Source organism: Bubalus kerabau, chromosome 5, assembly GCF_029407905.1.
Source record: "Bubalus kerabau isolate K-KA32 ecotype Philippines breed swamp buffalo chromosome 5, PCC_UOA_SB_1v2, whole genome shotgun sequence".
Classification (NCBI taxonomy): domain Eukaryota; kingdom Metazoa; phylum Chordata; class Mammalia; order Artiodactyla; family Bovidae; genus Bubalus; species Bubalus kerabau.
In genome coordinates, this window is record NC_073628.1 from 43,052,531 (window position 1) to 43,076,299 (window position 23,769).

Genomic DNA, 23,769 nt, shown 5'->3' on the forward strand with positions numbered 1-23,769 from the left:
TCTCGACCTCCTGCACTGTAGCCTGCCAGACTCCTCTGTCCGTGGGATTCTCCAGGCAAGAATACTGGACTGTGTTGCCATTTCCTTCTCCAGGGGATCTTCCCAACCCAGGGATGGGCAATAGCTCCAGAGTCTTTGGGACCCTGACTCCACCACCAGTGAGCCAACGCTAGTCCAGAGCTCACGAAGCTTCCAGAACCAGCCACCTCACGGCCAGGACCCACCAAACAGTGGCCAGCACCATCCACACAAAACAGGATCCGACAACCGACCAGACTAGGGGCCAACCAAGCCTCCCAGACCACCCACATAGTTAGCCCACCACAACAGAAGGACCTCTAGAGCATGTGGCTTGGGTGGCCAGAGGGGACTGCACAGATGGGATGCATCAGACACTGCCTACAAAGGGCCACTTCTCCAATGTAACTAGCTTACTGCTGCTGCTGCTGCTGCTAAATCGCTTCAGTCGTGTCCAATTCTGTGCGACCCCATAGACGGAAGCCCACCAGCCTCCCCCGACCCTGGGATTCTCCAGGCAAGAACACTGGAGTGGGTTGCCATTTCCTTCTCCAATGCATGAAAGTGAAAAGTGAAAGTGAAGTCACTCAGTCATGTCCAACTCTTAGCGACCCCATGGACTGCAGCCCACCAGCTCCTCCATCCATGGGATTTTCCAGGCAAGAGTACTGGAGTGGGGTGCCATTGCCTTCTCCGAACTAGCTTACTACACACATAAAAATAAAAGAGCAACTTACACAAAATGAAGCAGCAGAGGAATACGTTCCCGTTGAAGGAACAAGAAAAAAACACGAAGGACAAAGTAAAGTGGAATGGACAGAAGCAATTTACCTGAGAAAGAGCTCAGAGTAATGATAATAAAGATGATGTAAAAGAAAATGTAGGATGAAAGCGAAATTAACTCAGTCGTGTCTGACTTTTTGCAACTCCATGAACTACACAGTCCATGGGATTCTCCAGGTCAGAATACTGCAGTGGGTAGCCGTTCCCTTCTCCAGGGGATCTTCCCAACCCAGGTCTCCCGCATTGCAGGTGGGTGCTTTACCAGCTGAGCCACAAGGGGAGCCCAATAGAGGAGCATAGCATGGCCCCTTGTCAAGTAATAAGTCAGCACCAGCAGAGCATTAAATCGAGTGCAGATTGCTCCTAAGTGTAGGGTTTGTGTAACTGCATAGGTTAAACATCCATGAAGTTGGTCCTGGAGTTAGGGTTAATGAACATGTGATATTTTGTACAGAATGCTGCTGCTGCTGCTAAGTCACTTTTTAAATTATAGTTGTAATATATTAGCTTCTTTTTGCTGCTGTAAGAAATTACTATAAAATTAGTAACTTAAAGCAACACAAATTTACTATCTCGCAGTGCTGGAGTTCAGGAATCCAAAAGGAGTTTTACAGGCCTAAAATGAAAATGTCAGTTAGGGTCACATTCCTCCTGGAAGTTGTAAAGGAGAATCCACTTTCCTGTCTTTTCAAGTTACTTGAGGCTACTTACATTCCTTAGCTCATGGCCCCTTCTTCCACCTCCAAATCCAATCTGTCTCTCTCTCTCTGACTTATGTTTCCCTTGGCATACTTCCCTCTCTGACTTTGACTCACATGCCTTCCTCTCACAAGGACTCTTTTGATTACACTGGACCCACCCTGATTATCTAGGATATCTCCACATCTCAAGACCTTTACTCAATCACAACGGTAAAGTGATTTTGCCATATAAGGTAGCACATTCACAGGTTCCTGGAATTAGGATTACAACATCTTTGGGAAACCACTATTCAGCTTATAATAATATTTTGTCATTGCTGCATTGTTCTTTTATTGAAGTATAGTTGGATTTACAAAGTTATGTTAATTTCTGCTGTACCAGCAAAGTGATTCAGCTTTTATACACATACACACACACACACACACAAATATATGTAGGGGCTTAGGGGCCTTCCTGGTGTCTCAGATGGTAAAGAATCTGCCTGAAACTCAGGAGACCCGTGTTCCATCCTTGGGTCAGGAAGATCCCATGAAGAAGGAATGGCTACCCACTCCAGTATTCTTGCCTGGAGAATTCCATGGACAGAGAGGAGACTGGCGGGATACAGTCCATAGGGTCACAAAGAGTTGGACACTCCTGAGTGACTAACACACCACACTATATATATGGCAACCCACTCCAGTACTCTTGCCTGGGAAATCCCACTGACAGAAGGGCCTGGCAGGCTACAGTCAATGGGGTCGCAAAGAATCAGACACAGCTGAGTGAATAAGCACACACGGCACACATATATATTATATAATGTATTTTTTTCCATTTTTGTTTCCATTATGGTTTATCATAGGATATTGAATGTAATTTCCTGTGCTATACAGTAAGACCTAGTGGTTTATCCATCCTATACATAATAGTTTGCATCTGCTAATCCCAAACTCCTAATCCTTCCTTCCCCTACCCCTCTTTCCCCTTGGCAATCACAAGTCTGTTCTCCATGTCTGTAGCCTGTTGTTGTTTCGTAGATAAGTTCACTGTGTCATATTTTAGATTTCACTTGTAAGTGACATCATATTGTATTTGTCTTTCTCTTTCTGACTTACTTCACTTAGTACAATAGTCTTTGTTGCTGCTGCTGCTAAGTCGCTTCAGTTGTGTCCAACTCTGTGTGACCCCATAGACGGCAGCCCACCAGGCTCCCCCGTCCCTGGGATTCTCCAGGCAAGAATACTGGAGTGGGTTGCCATTTCCTTCTCCAATGCATGAAAGTGAAGTCGCTCAGTCGTGTCTGACTCCTAGCGACCCCATGGACTGCAGCTCACCAGGCTCCTCCGTCCTTGGGATTTTCCAGGCAAGAGTACTGGAGTGAGGTGCCATCGCCTTCTCCGACAATAGTCTTTAGGTCCATCCATATTGCTACAAATGTGGTATTATTTCATTCTTTTTAAGACTGAGTAACATTCCATCGTATAAATACGCCACTTCTTCTTTATCCATTCATCTGTTCATGGGCATTTAGGTTGTTTCCACGTCTTGGTTATTGTAAATAGTGCTGCTATGAGCATAGGGGTGCATGTAGATTTTTAAGTTATAGCTTTGTCTGGATATATGCCCATGAGTGGAAGTGTTAGATCATATGGCAACTCCATTTTAGTCTTTTTAGGAACCTCCATACTGTTTTCCATAGCGGCTGCAATTTATGTTCCCACCAACAGTGTAGGAGGGTTTCATTTTCTCCACACACTCTCCAGCATTTGTTATTTGTAGACTTTGTAATGATGGCCACTCTGACTGGAGTGAGGTGGTATCTGATTGTAGTTTTTTTTTAAGTTTTTAATTGGAGGATAATTGCTTTACAGTGTTGCGTGATTCAGCCATAAGTATACATATGTCCCTTCCTTCTAGGACTTCCCTCAACCCCCAATCCCCATCTCACCCCTCCAGGTTGTCACAGAGCACCAGGCACGCATATGTATGGAATCTTTAGAGATTGATGAACTTCTTTGTAGGGCAGGAATAGAGATGCAGACAGAGAATGGACCTGTGGGCACAGTCGGGGAAGGAGAGGGCGGGACAAATTGGGAAAGTAGCATTGAAATATACACATTACCGTATGTAAAACAGATGGCTAGTGACTCCAGTTTTGATTTGCGTTTCTCTAATAACTTGTTACTCTCCTTTTCTTAAGGGCTTTTAAAATTTTTACTTATGTATTTTAATTGGAGGATAATTACTTTATAATATCGTGATGGTTTTTGCCTATATCAACATGAAGCAGCCATAGGTATACATGTGTCTCCCCCATCCTGAACCCCCCTCCCCACCCCATCCCTCTAGATTGTCCCAGAGCACTGGCTTTGGGTACCCTGCTTCACGCATCAAACTCACACTGGTTATCTATTTTACATGCGGTAATGTATATGTTTCAATGCTGTTCTCTTAAATCATGCTACCCTCTCCTCCTCTCACTGAGCTCAGAAGTCCTTCAGCAATTTCAGGATAAAGTCCAAACACCTGCAGGACATGAGGGCTCACTGTCATCTGACCTGTGCTTATCTTTCCAGCTTCACTTCTGCTCCCCCATGAGCAGGGAACACTCCAGGAACATCGAAGCGCTTGTAATTCTTCAATTGCAATCTGCTCTTATTTTCTAACCAGTCTCTTTTCTACTGTTATTTCTGCACAAAATACACTCTACCATTTCCCCCCTTCAACAACCTTCTTTCCTTTCAATTCTTTTTATTTATTACTTTTTTAACACTTAGCCCAGATTTTCTCCTTGGGAAATCTTCAATTTACCATTTACCAGGTCACACAGAGTCGGACACGACTGAAGCGAATTAGCAGCAGCAGCAGTGACCTTGAGGAAGTTACTTCACTTCTCTAAGTCTCAGGTTTGGATCTAAAGAATGAGAATAATAAAATAGTACTTACATTATTGTAAGGATCAAATGACATAACCCACAGAAAGCTCTTAGCAGACTGCCTGTCAGGTTTCAGTGCTCACGAATAAGTTATCTACAATTGTCATCGTAAAGATTTCTCCCAGAGGGATGTAAGAGCTTTCTCTTGTCTTCTATTAGCAACCAGTACATGGAAAGCAGTAGTCTTTCCCATTACTGCCTGTTGATTTCTTAAGTCTTTTCTGCTGTACTGACCATTCTTTGAGATCAAGGATCAATCATTTATTTCCATATCCCTAGTGTCTAGCACAGGATTTGTACCTGTAGATTAGTATTTATTGAGGCAAAATATTAGGAGGACACTGTGCTAATTCACTTCAGCTGTGTCGAACTCTGTGTGACCCTATGGACTGCAGCCTGCCAGGCTCTTCTCTCCATTGGATCTCCCAGGCAAGAATACTGGATGGGTTGCCATTTCCTCCTCCAGGGGATCTTCTTGACCCAGGGATCAAACCCAAGTCTCTTTCGTCTCGCTGGATTGGCAGCTGGGTTCTTTACCACTAGCGCCACCTGGGAAGCCCTATTTAGGAGGACACATATGGGGTCGCACAGAGTCGAACACGACTGAAACGACTTCGCAGTAGCAGCATGCTAATTCTACTGCCAGAATATTTCTGTAAAGTGTTCATTCTGTGTTTATCTTCCTGAAGTAGCAGTCTAAAAAGATTTCATTTGTCTACCATCAATTTATTTTTATTTATGTATTTATTATTTGCAGCTGTGTGGGGTCTGATCGCTGCTCTCAGATTTTCTCTAGCTGCAGTGTGCAGGCTTCTCTTGGCACTGGCTTCTCTTGTTACAAAGCCCGGCTCTAGAGCATGGGCTCAGTAGTGCTGGCACGTGAACTTGGTTGCCCTGTGGCATGTGGACCAGGCATAGAACTGGTGTCCCCTGCATTGGCTCAGATGGCTAAATAATCTGCCTGTAATGCAGGAGACCTGGGTGATATCCCTGGGTTGGGAAGATCCCCTGGAGAAGAAAATGGCAACCCACTTCAATATTCCTGCCTGGAAAAGCCCATGGACAGAGGAGCCTGGCAGGCTACAGTCCATGGGGTTGCACAAAGTCAGACATGACTGAGTGACTAATGCTTTCACTGCATTGACAGGTGGATTCTTAACCACTGGACCACCAGGGAAGAACAGTCTTCAGTTTAAATAAAAGTGCAGCCTTAACAAAACTGAACCTGTTATACCAAATTTCCTTTTGTCTTCCTTTGCTCTAGCCACTTCCTCCTGGTCAAAATCATCTCTTTCTGTGTCATAATCCCATCTTTTTTTTTTTTTAATTGGTGACAGTCTTTTTCTGAAAATTTGCATTACTTCAAGTTCCCCAGAAAGCTGTGAGTGTTACCCATAACAAAGGAGACCCATCCTTCTTTCTGCCTTCTTCCTACAGCCATTTGAGTCAGCAGGGTTTCTGGAATCTTAGCACAAGGTCAGTACATGGCCCCTCTCCCTGAAGGTTACAGCCATGCTAGAGTTAGACAAAGGATTAAAATATCCCAGGCACACATCCAGGCATTATTGTAAAGAATGAAGTGCTCTGTGAGCTCAGATTTGAGGAGGGGATTTGGCTTGGAGAAGACTCTTGAGACTCTTGAGAGTCCCTTGGACTACAAGGAAATCAAACCAGTCAATCCTAAAGGAAATCAGTCCCAAATATTCATTGGAAGGACTGATACTGAAGCTGAAGCTCCAATATTTTGGCCACCTGATGCCAAGAACTGACTCATCGGAAAAGATCCTGATGCTGGGAAAGATTGAAGGCAGGAGGAGAAGGGGACGACAGAGGATGAGATGGTTGGATGGCATCACTGACTCAATGGACATGAGTTTGAGTAAACTCCAAGAGTTTGTGATGGACAGGGAGGACTGGCATGCTGCAATCCACAGGGTCACAAAGAGTCAGACACAACTGAGTGACTGAATTGTGTGTGGCTATCTAATATATTCATGAAATCATGCTCTTGACAGGCTTTGCAGAGCTCTGAGGCCTATCCTTTCACATAGCAGAGAGAAGCTGCCCAGTTCAGTGGAAAAAGTGCTGACTTTAGAGCCAGGACTTGACTTTGAGCCCAGTTTTACCACTACCTGGCTGGCTGTTCTTATGGCAAATCACCAATATGCGATCACTTTGCAATACACACAAATATAGGATCGTTATGTTGTATTCTTGAAACCAACATGCTGTTGTATGTCATGATGCTTTAATTTTTATAAATCAGGCTTTCCTACAACTGATGTCCTCTTTTAGGATCACCTTCTCTAGCTGGGGGCTTCCCTGGTGGCTCAGAGGTTAAAGTGTCTGCCTGCACTGCTGGAGACCCAGGTTCGATCCCTGGTTCCGGAAGATCCCCTGGAGAAGGAAATGGCAACCCACTCCAGTATTCTTGCCTGGAGAATCCCACGGAGGGAGGAGCCTGGTAGGCTACAGTCCATGGGGTCAAAAAGAGTTGGACAAGATTGAGCAACTTCACTTTCACTTTCACTTTCTCTAGCTGGACAGGAGATTTGAGATTTGAGATTGACTCTCTCTGATGAGAGTCTCTTTTCCTTCCTTCCCTTTATTCCCTCTTTTCTAGGAATTGAATAAGGAATGCTTGCTGCGCTAAGTCACTTCAGTCGTGTCTGACTCTTTGCAACCCTATGGACTGTAGCCTGCCAGGCTCCTCTGTCCCCAGGGATTCTCCAGCCAATAATACTGGAGTGTCCTTCTCCAGGGGAATCTTCCTGACCCAGGAATCAAACCCACATCTCATGTTTCCTGCATTGGCAGGTGGGTTCTTTACCACTAGCGCCATCTGGGAAGCCCAAGGAACCTATAACTCTCTGAGTATCTGTAATTCAATCAACAAGTTTGTACTTTGGCATCACCTTAAAGTCTCCCGACTCTAGTCTTCTAAGGTTCTGACCTTAAATTATTGTCTTACTTTTTCTCCCGTGTTCTGTTTGTATTCATGGTTGATTCCCAATTGTTCCAAAACTAATTGATTTAATGACTTAGCTCTATAATTCAAACTTACTCTGAAACTCAGGCTCAGAAACCTAAAAATAAGGGCCTGTCACCTAATATAGATTGAGCTCAACATTCCTAAACTACTTGTTATCTAATCATAGATGTGTGATTTATACACATCAAAGTAAAAGATTGGATAGAACTAAACTCTAAAATACATCAGTTGGTAAAGAAAAGGCAGTAAGGTCTAGTGGAAAGAAAACTAAGGCCAGGAGACATGTGATCTAGTTCTGTCATTAATTAGCTGTAGCTTTGGCCCAGTCTCTGAACCTCAACCATGAAATTGGATTCTGTATGATTTAGAACTTAGAACTCTGTCACTAAGTGCCATGTGGCTGAAAAAAAGAGAACTGCTTGGGTGGCATTTGTTGGGTAAGCCTTCAGGGGAGAAATAAAAGGGAATTTAAGATGACTCTTACAGATGGGTGGGGTTTTTGATTGGGAAGATAAACCTGAGCACACTTGTGAGTTGGAGTGTGAGTTGGAGGGAAAATATTCAGTCAAGTAGGGAGGTAGGAATGAGTGGAGTGGTGTATGGCACAACTAACATGCAGACGGGAAGCTGGATGGGCATGTTCTGGAGGACACAAGACTGACGGGTAGGAGAGGATCCCGGAGGAGGGAAGAGTGGTCTGGGAGCAGTGGGCGGGATGGATTATTAAGAGAATATATTGGTGCGGGGAGGTTAGATGGTGACAGTGGATAGGTGTTAGTTAAGTAAGTTTGGATCAGAATAGGTGAGGTGTGAGCTGAGCACATTTTGAAATCTGGGAGACATTTTGAGGAAGAAATGAAATAAAGAAGAAAAGAAGAGAAAGCAATCCAGGGTTGCCCCCAAGAGTGGAAAGGTAAGATTGGTGTGCTGGGGAGTTTCATAGTTTCATTTTTAGACATGAACATGTCTGAATGAAAGAAAGCTGAGTGCTGAAAAATTGATGCTTTTGAACTGTGGTGTTGGAGAACACTCTTGAGAGCCCCTTGGACTGCAAGGAGATCAAACCAGTCCATCCTAAGGGAAATCAGTCCTGAGTATTCATTGGAAGGACTGATGCTGAAGCTGAAACTCCAATACTTTGGCCACCTGATGAGAAGAACTGACTCACTGGAAAAGACCCTGATGTTGGGAAAGATTGAAGGTGGGAGGAGAAGGGGATGATGGCATCACTGACTCAATGGACATGAGTTGAGTAAGCTCTGGGAGTTGGTGATGGACAGGGAGGCCTAGCATGCTGCAGTCCATGGGGTTGCAGAGCAACTGCAGAGCTCAGTCGTGAGTCAGTTGCTCACAACTGAGCAACTGAACTGAACTGATGTCTGAATAGTTTCACTGAAAATCCTCTACAGTGAACATGTCTTTGTAGGTAGTTAGAAATGGGAATATGATTGTCAGGACCAGATACACAGAGTTTTTAAGTCATTCACTCTGAGGCAGTAGTTGAAACCGTAGGAGTGAATGCTGTGTATGAAGAAGAATATTACAAAGAGAGAGACATACAGATAAAGTATTAGAAAACCAAAAGAGTATTATTATAAGTCTTTTACAATTCCCAGAACATCTATTTTAGCTTTCATTGTAGTGTTTACATCTCTTATGGTACTCCTTTGACTTACAGTACTACAATCTCTCTCTCTCTTTGCAAAAACGTTAGCAATCTTTTCATCTCTGGGTACTTGTGTTAGTAAAATAAGTGAACTTACACTTACAATCAAAGTCTCAGTGGCTGAAAAAGTCCTTCTCATTCACTGTACATGTTTGTCACTTCCACTCACATTATATTGTCCAAAGAAAGTCACAGAGCCACATTAATCTTCCGAAGAGGTGGAAAGCACATATTCCAGTGTGCATTAATAGAGAGAGAGTATTGGTGAACAATTCTGACAGCGACCACGATAACAAACTGTTTCCCTTAGAATTCTATCACAACCGTGCTTCCTCTTATGTGTATCATCACTAAAATGTTCCTGGTATCAGCGTTTTATAATCTGCGGCACCAGAGCAGAATTCCCCTGCAAACAAGTTATTCCTGCTTCTATTCTCTTTGTTTCCTCCTTATTTTGATGCTGAGCCTCCCTTTGGTTCCATGGTTGGCTCTTTACCCTTCATTTTCCTATTCTTAGAATGAAAGAGATTCAAGAAAATGCTACCCCCTGTTCTCCTGCCAATGGTTCTGCTTCTCTTTCTTTTGTAAGAATAAATTCCTCCCCTCTGGGTCCTGCCATACTTCCTTCTACTCACTTGCTTTCTTATCACCCAGAGTTTAAGGTCATCAAAGAGCAAAATAACCAAAATAGATATTACTCCATCCACTATTTATTCTGGTTCAACATTAATTAGCAGGTTGTCCTGATTTTCAGTCTGTGCACATCTCGTAAGTTGTTGACTTAATTAATTCTGATCAGAATTAATCCTGTTTTCCATGAGAATCCTATAGAATGCTATTTGAAACCCTAATATTATTGTCACAGTCTGCCTTGTCTCAGGGTTATTTTTATATATTCTTCCTCACTAAATCATGACATTCTTATAGATTAAGCTGTGATTTGCATGCAATAAAAACTCAATAATTGTTAACTCACTGGTGAACCTTATATTTGACTGAACTATTGGTTTTGGTGACATTTGGATATATCTTGATTCAGCAGTGGACACTTATTAGACACTTGCTCATGTCTAGCAAAAAAGGACTAGACATGATTTTTTAATTGATGACCTCTCAATTTCTCACCTTCCATATTGAAGTGTAGTATTATTGTTTGTTTACAATTCATACTTACATCTACCTCCTAGAAGATTTTGAAAAATAGATGTACTAGTAAATCCATTTATTCACTTATTCATTCATTGATTTATTCAATAGTCACTTCATGAGTGCTTATAACAAGCTAATAAGACATAGTAATCTCTTTAAAAATCTAGGAGCAGGTGAGATACAGGTAAGTAAAGCAATCTGATAAATGCTATGGCTTAGAGGAAAAAATACCTAAAATCAGACAGGGACTTCTTAGGAGATTGGACCCTGGAAACTAACTTTGAGGTTAAGAGAAAGAAATAGTTAGGAAGCTGGGGTGAGACATGAGCTATTTATGAGAAGGAAACAAGCCACATGCAAACACTGAGATGGGAAATTAAATCACTTGCTCCAGAAACTGCTCAAGAAATTCAATACGACTGAAACGTAACATACAAGTTGAAGAAATGCCAGCGACAAAGCTACAAAGAAGAGCAGGTGTCAGATCTAAAACGGGCTTGTGTGCTAAACTAAGGAATTCTAATTCAAAGCTTTGGAGCATATCTGAACTCTCCCAGGCACGTGGGATCAGGGATGTCATTCTGGGACTACAGTTCCAGAGGCTGGGTCTGGTTTTGGGTGGGGTGAGACTTCCTTATAATGTACAAAAAATAGAACTAAGAGGATTTGAAAGCGATGGCCTGGGACCTGGGATGGGCGGGGAGGTGTGAATTCAAGATTAATTCAAATTTGAGAGAAAAAAAAGAAGTAGTTAATATGGAACATGAAGCAGAGCAAAGAGGTCAAAATAGAGGACCAGAGGACAGCCCGGTGTGATTTCTTAAAGCCTCCTCTCCCCTTTCTGGGCTCCTTCAGCCTTAGACCTGAAGCCTTTCAAGGATTTAAAACAGAAAAGTGATAAACTTGTTCTCTTCCTAACTAGGCATACAGCATCTTGTCATGTCCTGTAAGCACTTCCCCAGGGGTATCTGACCCACAGTAAGTCCTCAATAAGAATTTAGCAAAGGATATGAACTCGCTGCTAATTTCCGAGCACAGAAATGCTTTTGTTGAGATATTCACGTTATGTGAGTCTCTTGTTGTTTCTGTTGTTTAGTCACTAAGTGGGTTTCCATTTCTTCTCTAGGGAATCTTCTCAAACCAGGGATTGAACCTGAGTCTCCTGCCTTGGCAAGTGTATTCTTTACCACTGAGCCACCAGGGAACTCTGCCTGAGTGTAAGGGACAAGAAAATGGATTTCATACAAACTCACAAGAACTCACTCTTCTCTTTAATAAATTCACTCATTTAATAAATGTGAACTAAAATCATATTATTTACAAGCCATTCAGATGTAAAACTAAACTTTTTTTTTCAATTGTCTTAGGCAAATCACATCATATGCATTAAAAAATAAAACAATAGAAAAGAAGCCCACCCGCCCCAGAAGAACTGAGTAAAACAAAAGAACACAAGTAGTTTAGCAGTAAGTGGTATGACTCCGGAACAATAGTAATCCAGAAACAGTGGCTGAGGTGACTGTCAAACATAAGTTTGAACCATACAGAGCTGCTCACAAATCTGTATGTAGGCATGTGTGAGTTACCAATTGTCTCTGAAGATAGGTGGCTCAAATTAATGGGGGCAATAACAAGCTAGAATCCTCTGGGGGAGAAGCCTCACTATTCACTGCCATTCTGCAGTCAGGGGCAATCAGATAAGCTTTAGTCCAGTCCACCAGGAGAGAAGGCTTTAAACATAACAGTTGAGCAGGGTGTGGCCAGCCTGCACACATGTCACAATGGTGCCATCATGAGACAAGTCCACGTAATATAAAAAGCAAGGGAGGAAGTACAAACTTCAAGTGAAGACTAAACTGCTGAAAGTTGCAAAGCCTCCTAAATTACCCTTTTTCCACAGCACAAGCACCTTGTGATGTGATGTAATGTTGACCATAAACCATTTCAACATTTAATAAATTCAGGCATTTAAACCTGTACTATGATTGCAGTAATTTCCATGAACTGTCTGTCTCAGATTTCAGGATGATTCCCTCATATTTAACATCACTAGAGAACAGGAAGCAGTATTCTTTTTCTGCAGTGGTATTCCTTGTGGTATAATAACAATGATAGTAATTCTTTTAAAAATACTTCTATTATTTAACAATGTATTTATTTGCTGCATCAGGTCTCTTAGTTGCATTGTGTGAGATCTTTCCTTGTGGACTCTCTAGTTGTGGCATACCGGTTCCAGGATGCACCGGCTCAGAAATTGTGGTGCTCAGGCTTAGTTGGTCCGGGGCACGTGGGATCTTTGTTCCCCAACCATGAATCAAACCCATGTCCCCTGCACAGCAAGGCGGATTTACAAGTACTGGACCCCCAGGGAAGTCCCAACAATTCTTTTTTAAAAGTATTTGATCTTTGTGCCCTATTCCTAGAACAAGCTCCTTAGAGAGATGAGAATCTTTTGTATGTAGTGAAATGACTGGTGACTGGGGACCTGCAGAAAGCTTCAGGATAGGGGTGGCCAGAAAGACCAAGACGTGATTAGACGCTTGGAACTTTCAGCCCCAAACCCCAAACGTCCAGGCAGGGGAGAAGGGCTTAAGACTTGAGTTCAGTCACCAATGGCCAGTGGTTTCGTCAATTACGCCTACATAATGAAACGTTCCTAAAAACTTCTGTGCTTCCCAGGTGGCTCAGTGATAAAGAATCGGCCTGCCAATGCAGGAGTCACAGAAGATGCAAGTTTGATCCTTGGGTCAGGAAGATCCCCTGGAGGAGGTAATGGACACTCCAGTTTTCTTGCCTGGAGAACCCCATGGACAGAGGAGCCTGGTGGGCTACACAGTCCATGAGGTCACAGAGTTGGACACGATTGAGTGACTGAACACACACACACACACAAACTCCTAAAAAATGTGGTGTGGCTATCTCCCAAGTTGGTGAACACATCAGGGTGCTGAGACGGTGGCCCACTCCAGTTCCGCGGGGATGGAAGCTCCTGCCCTGGGGACACTTTTGCATCTCGCGCTATTGTACTCTTTCATCAGGCTGTTTATTTGTATGCTTTATGATAAATCAGCAAACATAAGGAAAGTGATTGCCCAAGTTCTGTGAGCCATTTTAGCAAGTTATTGAGCTTGATAGTAGTGGGAAGCCCCAGTTTATAGCTGGTCCATCAGGAGTACAGGTGACCTGATGTTTGTGACTGGTGTCTGAAGTGAGGGCAGTCTTGTGAGACTGAGCTCTGAAACCTGTGGGTCTATCACTAACTCCAAATAAGCTAGTGTCAGAATAGAATGAATCATGGGACACCCAGTTGGTGTCCAGAGAATTGGTTGGTATGAGGAAAAAAACCCATAAATTTAGTGTCAGAAATGTTATGAGTAAAAACAGCTCACCCTGGTTAACTGCACCTTTCTAATCTTACCATGGGCTTCCCTGATAGAGCAGTTGGTAAAGAATCCACCTGCAATGCAGGAGTAAGTAACTATTGGTTGCTCAGTCATGCCCGACTCTTTGTGACCCCATGGACTGCAGCCCACCAGGCTCCTCTGTCCATGAAATTTTCCAGACAAGGATACGGGAGTGGGTTGCCATTTCCTTCTCCAGGGGATCTTCCCAATCCAGGGATCGAACCTGGGTCTCCTGTACTGCAGGCAGATTCTTTACTGACTGAGCTACAAAGGAAGCCCAATGCAGGAAACAAAGGAAGCAATGCAGGAGACCCCAGTTCAATTCCTGGGTTGGGATGATCCCTTGGAGAAGGGACTAGCAACCCACTCCAGTATTCTTGCCTGGAGAATCCCATGGACAGAGGAGCCTGGTGGGCTACAGTCCATGGGTTCGCAGAGTTGGACGCGACTGAACGACTAAGCACGGTACAATCTTACCATTCCATTTGTTGAAAAGTTAGTATCTAGCAGATCTCACAGGTTCTCTGTGTAGTGCGTAATCATGAGAAGTTCGAAGTAAAGCTTTGGTAAGTATAGAAGTGAATCTGGAGGTCCCCCCCCCCCCATAAACAATTCAGGTCTAGATTTAATGTTGTTCTGTTATTTCTACTCTATGTTCTTTACTTTCTCAAAGAACATGTCAAGTTAACTTGCTGCTTTTGGAAATCAATGTCAACCCCACCCCACTCAATTACTCTCTACTTTGTTCTGTCAGATACTCTATTTTCTAACACATTCTGCAAGGCATTGGAGAGCTGAGGAATTGTTTCGAGCTTTGAAGACATGGTAAAATTTGCCATGATTTTAGGGAATCACGTAGGCCCGAGGCTACGTGAAGGATGGATTTGAAGGAAGGGTCTGTGTGGTGGAATGCACGAAGCACAAGTTCTGGAGGCGTCCAAACCTGGGTCCAAATCTAGTTACCAACGCGTACGGCTGTATAACCTTGAACAAGTTACTTATACTGTCCAAGGTGGCATTCCTTTATCAAGGGTGACAGTAATTCTTTGCGATTAAGTCATGTTTATGAAGTGAAAAGGCTGGCACATAGTGAGCACTCACAAGAGGCAGCCATCCACTTTAATGGCCATGTTGTTCTATGAACATTTTTCAGCTGGGTGTTTGCTTGATTTTAAACCCCTTCTTGTCAGCATCTTTTGCTTCCCAGGAAGGGCATCTGATACAATGTCTGTCTCCCAGTCCTGAGTAGAAGGTTATTCAAATACCGTCTGTTTCCTCCTGTGAGGCAACCTCGTGTCAAAGGAATGTTGACCAAGCTGCGCTGGTCTTTGATACTTGTCTTTCTTCTAGAGCCCTTGAGACTCTATTCACGCTAGACTGCCACTTCTGGGCTCATACCTCATTCAATGCCACCCATCTGCACCACCCTTGTTCTGCCCTTCTAGAAAGAGTCCTTTCAAGAGGGAAGGGATATATGTATACCTGTAGCTGACTCACGTTGATGTATGGCAGAAACCAACAATTTTGTAAAACAATTATCTTGCAATTAAAAATAAATTTAAAAGAAGAAATGAGTAAAGGTCCATTACCACCAACCTTTAAAAAAAAAAAAAAAACTCATTCCTCCACATCATATACATTCCAGCTCTCTCTGCTAACTAATTTGTTCAATATATTCAACCAACTTTTACTGAGTGCTTATAACACGCTTCAAGCTGGAGAAACCCAGTACAGCCTTTCCACCCCAGTAATTCATATTCTACTTTGTTATGCTACAGTAAGAGCTATGATCAGAGATTCTCCATCCAAGCATTAGAACCATCTGTGAATTTTTTAAAATTACAAATGTTTATTTCCTACCTAATTTAATAAATCTGAATGGGACTCAGATATACAAAATTGCCAAGCTTTTCTCCAAGGTTTTATTGACTAGCCAGAATAAAGAAGAACCCAAGGAGTATTGCTGCGTATGAAAAGATGATAAGAATTTGGAAGTGTTAGCGGACTTCATGTCAAAGGTTTAAATTGTATGCTGAAGGATAAATAAGTTTTCCAGGTGAGAAGAGAACTCCAGGAAAAGGAAAAGCATAAAGCCTAAACCTAAAATGTCTGAATTCGATCAACACAATTTTTACTAATATGCTAGTGGAAGAACCTTAGAAGACTCATTTATGAATAACATTTATGCATATTAGCTATAAATTTCTGGGAAGAAATAGCCTTACTTTTGTTCATCAGTGCAATTAACAAACAGCATCATAACCATTTCGCTTTCATGGTTAGTTTCTTCTATAAGTTATGAACCCTCTCAGGATAAGAACATGTGACTTAGTCTTTGTAACACCACAACTGGCGTGCAGTGGGTCTCTCAATCGTGTTTGCTGATGGAATGAATGATGGTCTCTATGTCATGATCTGTTTTTCCAGTGTCCATCAAGTTTTACTGGGACACAGTCGTGCTCATCCACTTACATGTCATCTGTGGCTACTTTCACGTTACGATAGCAAAGCTGAGTAGTTGTATCAGTGATCATATGTTCCACAAAATCTAAAATATTTACTATCTGGCCTTTCAGACAAAAAAATTGCCTGCCCTTGCCTCACACCAGTGCTGTTCAACAGAACTTTCTGGGATAATGAAACTGTTCCATAACCTTTTTGTCCAATCCAGTAGCCATTAACCTCATTTGGCTATATAAATTTAAGTTAAAATTAAGTGAAATTAAATATTTATTTCCACAGCTGCCCTAGATACACTTTAGTGCTTGATAACCACTCATGGCTAATGACTTTCTTATTGGAAGTACAATCCTATGTCATGATCTTAATAATGAGAATTTCAAGTCAAGTGAGAGAGGAGGTGTTTGGGGGCAAGAAAGCATCTCAATCCCACTTGTAAAGTATGAAAGTGATCACCTGCATCTTGTCTAGTTCGTGATCCTGTTTTTTATTACTTTACAATATTGTATTGGTTTTGCCATACATCAACATGCATCTGTGATCCTGTTTTGAAATACCCATTTATTTGACAAGAATTTGTTGAGTTTCTTTTACGTACCAGGCCCTCTATATACATATTTTCAAAGTGATATGAATTAATTTCTTGTTTTTGTTTTTTTTTAAGTATTTATAGGGACTTCCCTGGTGGTCCACTGGCTAAGAGTCCATACTTGAATTGTGGAGGGCCTGGGTCTGATCCCTTTTCAGAGAACTAGATCCCATGTGATACAATCAAGACCTGGTACAACTAAATAAACAATTTTTTAAAAAGGATTTATTAGTTAGTATTAGGGAAGAGAGGTTTGCATGTAGTGAATACCAATCATACTCTTGGCCCTTTACATATCTGATCTGTAAAGTACTGTGCAATTTTTATTAATAATTTTCACATCAATCTTGAAAATACTCTCCCTGCTGGAAGGGTGGGATGAATTGAGAGAGTAGCGATGATATATATACACTACCATGTGTAAGACAGGTAGGTGGTGAGAAGCTGCTATATATTTTGTAGCACAGGGAGCTCAGCTCAGTGGGCTGCACTTCCAGTTCTGCAGTCTAAAACACACTCTCACTGAGTGTTCAGCAACATTGAAATTTTGCAACTTACTACCTACAGACAGAATAATCAAACTCTAAACTGATTGGAAAGCTTCCCAGGTGGCTCAGTGGTAAAGACTCCACCTGCCAATGCAGGAGACGCAGATTCAATCCCTGGGTCGTGAAGATCTCTTGGAGGAGGAAATGGCAACTCACTTCAGCATTCTTGCCTGGGAAATCCCAAGGACAGAGGAGTCTGGTGGGCTACAGTCAATAGAGTCAAAAAGAATAGGCCACAACTCAGTGACACCACCACCAAATGTTAGATGAAGTTCATAAACTGTCCCAAAGCCGAGTCTCCTGTGTCTTCCTCCTCTACCCTCCTGGTGGCTTTAGCTCCCCTGTTCTTAATTTCATGGTTGGAATGTCCCGACAGGGGATCCATCACTGTCCTAGCACAGCCCCCTTTCCGCTTCACTTATTAGTCAAAGCTTTCTCCATCTTACTCAGAAAATATCTGAGCCCTTTTGAAGGCAGCAAGAAACAGCCCACGGCCCTCACTCTTGAGACAGGGCCTCTCTCTGGGGGAAGTGCCCAGTGCAGGGGTGAGACCTGGATGAAAACCTCAGCATCACCCATAGAGTTTCGCCCTTACCCACCACTTGAGGCTTCCCCTGTTTGTGGCTGGGGAATTCCAGCTCAGTCATCTCTGAAGACCTTTGAATTAAGAGCTTGGGCTTCCACTCCGGTTGCTTTTGGTGGGGAGAGGTGGCTAAAGCAACTGTCCCCACCCACACTGAACCTTTCACACTCAACTACTTGAACCTTCTAAAAGACTCTGTCCTCTCTGAGAAAAATATGCATGCTCAGTCGCTAAGTTCTGACTCTTTGGACCCCATGAATGTAGCCTGCCAGGCTCCTCCATCCATGGGATTTCGCAGGCAAGAATATCAGAGTGGGCTACCATTTCCTCCTCCAGGGGATCTTCCTGATGCAGAGATCAAACCCACGTCTCCTGTGTTGGCAGGTGCATTCTTTACCATTGTGTCACCAGGGATAGCTCGTGAAAAATATACCATCCTTATAAATCCCCCAAATTAGTCAGATGCAGACACAGCCTTCAGAATTGTATACACCCACAACAGCTATATTTGGCACACTCTTTCCATGAAATTCTCTACTCACTAGTCACATATTAAAGGTTATCACCCCTATCAGCTTACTCCCCCTCCTACACTCCCGAGAATAGTACAGGAAGAGACAGGCAGGTCTGGCTCAACCCCTTGCCAGGCCACTTTAAACAAGGTTATCAAAAAGCTTAATTTGTAGAATATAATCAGTGTGTGTGTGTGTGTGTACTTAGTCACTCAGGCATGTCCGACTCTTTACGACCCCACAGACTGTAGCCCACCAGGCTCCTCTGCCCATGGAATTTTCCAGGCAAGAATACTAGAGTGGGTTACCATTTCCTACTCCAGGGGATCTTCCCAACCCAGGGATCAAACCCATGTCTCTTGCATCTCCTGCACTGGCAGGCAGATTCTTTATCACTGTGTCACCTGGGAAGCTGTAGAATATAATCAATAACTAGCATTAAATCAGTAGACAGGCTGTTAAAGCTGAAGATTCTCTGTGCCATCAATGTCCCTGTCTTTTCTTTCTTTCCTTCCTTTTTTTTTTTTCTGACTGCACTTCAAGGCATGCAGCACATTAGTTCCCCCATCAGGGATCAAACCTGTGCTCCTTGCAGTGGAAGCAGAGTCTTAACCACTGGACCACCAGGGAAGTCCCCAAAGTCCTTATCTTTTGAATACTCTCCACTTCACTTGTGGCTGTTGACAAGATCAGGAACCTTTCTGCTGGAGCTTCCCCCTATAGCTTCCACCAGTGACCTCTGAGCCACTTGTGCCTCTGGCTCTTGTCTTAGACCACAGTTGTGGTCTCCACTTCTGAGTTCTGCCATCTCAGGCACATTCTCAGTTGAGTATTCAGCAACTTTAAAATTTTGCAACCCACAGCCCACATGCAGAACGCTCAAGCTCTAGACGACAGGCTATAGAGACAAGCTCTAGACGAAACCTATGCCTTAGTTCCCTCATGGTTGTTGTCTTTTCCTTCTCCCAGATCCAATATATTGACCTCACCTATTGTGGTTATTTGCAGGAAATGGAACTAACTTTAGGGTTGGTGCCCTTGGAAGATTCACCCCATCTGTCTTCTGCCTACTGATTCTGCGAAACTCCATCCTGCCCAACAAGGCTGCTCAAACAGGATAGATAATGGCCACCCCAAGATATCCCTGGAACCTGAAAAATGTTGCCTTATTTGGAAAAAGGCTCTTTGCAGGTGTGATTAAGTTAAGTATCTTGAGATGAGGAGATCACCCTGAATTATCAGTGAAGTGAAAGTCGCTCAGCTGTGTCTGACTTTTTGTGACCCCACCTACTGTAGCCGCTAGGCTCCTCTGTCCATGGGATTCTCCAGGCAAGGATACCTAATGAGTGGGTACCCATTTCCTTCTCCAGGGGATCTTCTCGACCCAGGGATCAAACCTGGGTCTTCTGCATTGCAGGCAGATTCTTAGCTGTCTGAGCTAAAGGGCTAAAACATTATCAGTTCTCAGAGTGAGTCTTAAATTCAATCACAACCGTCTTTATAAAGAGCAGCAGAGGGGTGTTTGACACTCAGAGAAGGTGATGTGAAAATAGATTTGAAGCTACTGGCCTTGAAAACTAGAGGGGCACAGCCCGTGCTTAGGAATGCTGAAAGTCATTGGAAGCTGGAAAAGGCACAGGACTGATTCTCCAACAGGGAAAGCGGCCCTGCTGAAACTGATTTCAACACAGTGAGACTGAATTCAGACTTCTGGTCACCGGAACAGTGAGAGAACCGTCTAATCTCTGGGTGATTGTTTTAGGCCACCCCGCATGTGGCCATTTGTTATAGTAGGAAATGAATACAGCAGCCACGCCCGAAGCATCTTTCCACGGCAACGCGCCCACTGCTGCGTGTTCGGTTTAACGCAAGTATCTGATGACCGACTCCCTTCTTCCTCTCTTTTCCAGGAAAGGAAGCCATTTTTGCCAACAACAGCATAAGTCATTTCCCAAGAATTCTTAAGAAATTTTAGGCTGCTGGATCGCTACCTTCTCTTCTTTGTTTTCTTTTACTCTAAACAATTCATGGAAAAGAAAGTACTGTTAAAGCTAATATAGTTGGTACTCTCTCAACCAAAACTCTCTATTAATTAACCAATATCTCTAAGGTCTTCCATACAATGTTAGTCTTCAAAATGACATGCTTCAGACTCAGCAAAAGCCTGAAAACTTTTCCTAGACACTAAAAGAAAGGTAAAATTTACCAATTTCTCATATCTCTAGAAAGGCATAGCCATTTAACCTCTCTGGATTGTTGGGCATAGAGAGGGTCTTGAAACCAGAAGACTGATGGATTTTTTTTTTTAACCAACATTTTTTTTTAATTTACTATTTTATTTATTTATTTTTGGCTGTAGCTGGGCCCTCATTGCTGGGCAGGCTTTTCTCTAACTGTGGCGAGCAGAGGCTACCCTTTAGCTGTGGTACACAAGCTTCTCATTGCAGTGACTTCTCTTGCTGCAGAGCACACATTCTAGGGCACACAGGCTCAGTAGTTGGAGTTGCAGCCCTTGGGCTCAACTGCCCTGTGGCATGTGGGATCGCCCCGGACCAGGGATTAGACCCATGTCCCCTACTTTGGCAAGTGGACTCTTCACCACTGAGCCACCAGGGAAGCCCAGACTGACAGATTTTAAAGAAACAGAAAAACAAAGGAATTGTAGATCTTAATGAGATCATCGTAAAAGCTGAGGAATGAAGCTGGAGTGGAAAGAGATGGTCAGAGAAGACTTGACATAGTGTAAGGGTTGGCGCCATGTGGGTGATGTCAAAATCCCGGCGGAGAACGAAAGTACCTGAGGTAAGCTGATGGCAAAGGGCACTGGTGTGAGGAAGGCATGAAACTGGGAACTTGGGATGTTGGGTTGATCTTCTGCCTGGGCACTGTTTGCGTGAATCCAGGACATAGAGAGGAGGGAGGGAGGAGAAAGAAGCACTGTGACCAGGATTAAAAAAAAAAAAAAGAGCCTCAGTAAGTGAGGATGTTGAAAGACATCTTCAAGGGAGGTCTAGGTCAAGGGAGGCAGGGGGCGGGGGAGGATTCAAAAGGGGTTTTAAATAATGTGAAATGAATTAGAGAACTGAAACGACAGAGAATTTTAAAAGAGGCTGCTGCAGTTGTGGTAAAGAGTTATTCATGAACTTCAGAAAAGCAGTTACCTCACATTAAAAAGCACTTCCATACTGTTCTTGTTCATGGGCTTCTCACGGCAAGAATAGTGGACTGGTTTGCCATTCCGTCCTCCAGTGGACCACATTTTGTCCGAACTCTCCACTGTGACCTGTCCGTCTTGGGTGGCCCCGCGCAGCGTGGCTCAAAGCTTCACTGAGCTATGCGAGGCCCTTCACCACGATAAGGCTGTGATTTCGACGTGCTGCAGTCCACGGGGGTGCAAAGAGTCAGACACAACTCAGCGACTAAACAAGAAGAAGAAAAACTAGTGTTCTAGAGAATATCCTCTAAGTCCTTCCCCCTTCCTCTCCATTTCTAAACGGGTTCAGGCTTTTGCTGCCTTGTTTGAAGGTGGGTTTCCTGATTCTAACCTCACTTCATTCCAGTTCTAATTGCCACACTAGAAAAATTTCCCTTAAATGTATTGTGAGTATGTCACTCCTTTGGTCAAAATCCTACAGGCAGAGAATCAAGCAAACTACCCAAAAGAAGGTGGCCCAAGACCCTTCTCACTTACCTAAGACTGAGGAGTTTCCAGGAATGCAGGACTTTCAGTGTTAAAACTAGGAAAGTTTCAGGCAAATCAGGATGAACTGGCAACCCAGAGAATTGATTCGAAGAAAAAAATAAGTTTCCATTATTATCCAAAGATCCAGGCAGTTAATAAAGCCCATCAGAGTACTCCTTCATTCATACAAGGCCCGTATCACCAGTAAATTTAAGACCAAAACATAAATACAATAAAATCACAGAACCGTAACACAAACAACTGCCCTATCTTACAATTGCCTGGCTGACAGAATTTCCAAAGCAAAAGCTGAATTCCCAGAATCCAATTTTCACTGTATTTTATCATCTAGAACCACATTGCTGTAACCAGTCACAAGGTGGTTATATCACTAAAAGTCCCACATCTCAGCAAATCAGGTTAATTGGTTACCCATGACCATATTGGCTTTTTTAGAAAACAAGAACAGAGGAGGAAAGAGAAATGTCTTTATAAACTTGGTTTCTCCAGATTTCCCATCAGTCTGTGATGGTTGTTGAGGTTTCATCTTCTACAAATTCAAAGACAATTTCTATCAAGAAAGTAATTGGAACAGTGTTGTGCTATTTAATGAAATACAAAAAAATTAACCATAAACACTACAATCAAAATAAGATAAATCTTACAAAATGAAACATACTGTTACCAGAACTCACACTCCCTGATATTTACTCAAATGAGTCAAAAATTGGTCTACACAAAAACCTGCACAGAAATATTTATAGATGTTTTATTTATAATTGCCAAAACTTGGAAGCAACCAAGACGCCCAACAGGTGGATACATAAATAAACTGTGGTACAGCCATTCAGTGAAATCATATTTGACAGTACAAAGAAATGGGTATTCCCCAATGGCTCAAACAGTAAAGAATCTGCCTGCAATGCCAGAGATGCAAGAGGCTGAGAGAGTCAGTTCCTAGGCAGGTTGATAAGGAGTCTAGGGGTTCCCAAGGAGAGAGGGGTCTGGAATTCTCAAGGAGGAAGAAAGGACAAACTTTTTTTCTTTCTCCACATTCCTTAGGATTATATAACAATAATGTATCTTGCCTAAGGACAGTCTCTGGATTAAACCTTCTGTTATCTTAAAATGTAAATTATGGGAGTAGGTCTGATGAGGTCTTTACAACCTCCAGACATTCTTTGGATTCATTGGAGAGTATATAACTTCATTGTTAACACTACCAAGCGGGTACTCTTTCTGTCCCCTTCTGATGCCTATGTCAGAAGCTTTCTCTATCTCCTTTATACTTTAATAAAACTTTATTACACAAAAGCTCTGAGCGATCAAGCCTCATCTCTGGCCCTGGATTGAATTCTTCTCCTCTGGGGGCCAAGAATCCCGATGTCTTCGAATGATTCAACAACACCCTTTCAAGACTGCGGTTCGATCCCTGGGTTGGGAAGATCCCCTGGAGGAGGAAATGGCAATCCACTCCAATATTCTTGCCTAGAAAATCCCATAGACTGAGGAAAAAAAGAAATGAGCTATCAGTCTGCAGAAAGACTTGATGCTGCTGCTAAGTTGCTTCAGTTGTGTCCGACTCTGTGTGACCCCAGAGATGGCAGCCCACCAGGCTCCCCCGTCCCTGGGATTCTCCAGGCAAGAACACTGGAGTGGGTTGCCATTTCCTTCTCCAATGCATGACAGTGAAAAGTGAAAGTGAAATCGCTCAGTCGTGTCCAACTCCTAGTGACCCCATGGACTGCAGCCTACCAGGCTCC

At 43.0% G+C, this 23,769-nt stretch overlaps 1 long non-coding RNA gene across 1 annotated transcript; it reads right to left on the reverse strand.

Annotated features, from left to right (window-relative positions):
* Positions 1 to 4,255: 4,255 nt before the first annotated feature.
* Positions 4,256 to 22,156, reverse strand: LOC129653827 (uncharacterized). The gene is made up of 3 exons (XR_008715224.1): positions 22,016 to 22,156; positions 21,486 to 21,743; positions 4,256 to 4,399 (listed from the first exon to the last, which is right to left on the reverse strand). It is a non-coding gene; the product is annotated as an uncharacterized LOC129653827 (long non-coding RNA).
* Between the last annotated feature and the right edge of the window lie 1,613 nt (positions 22,157 to 23,769).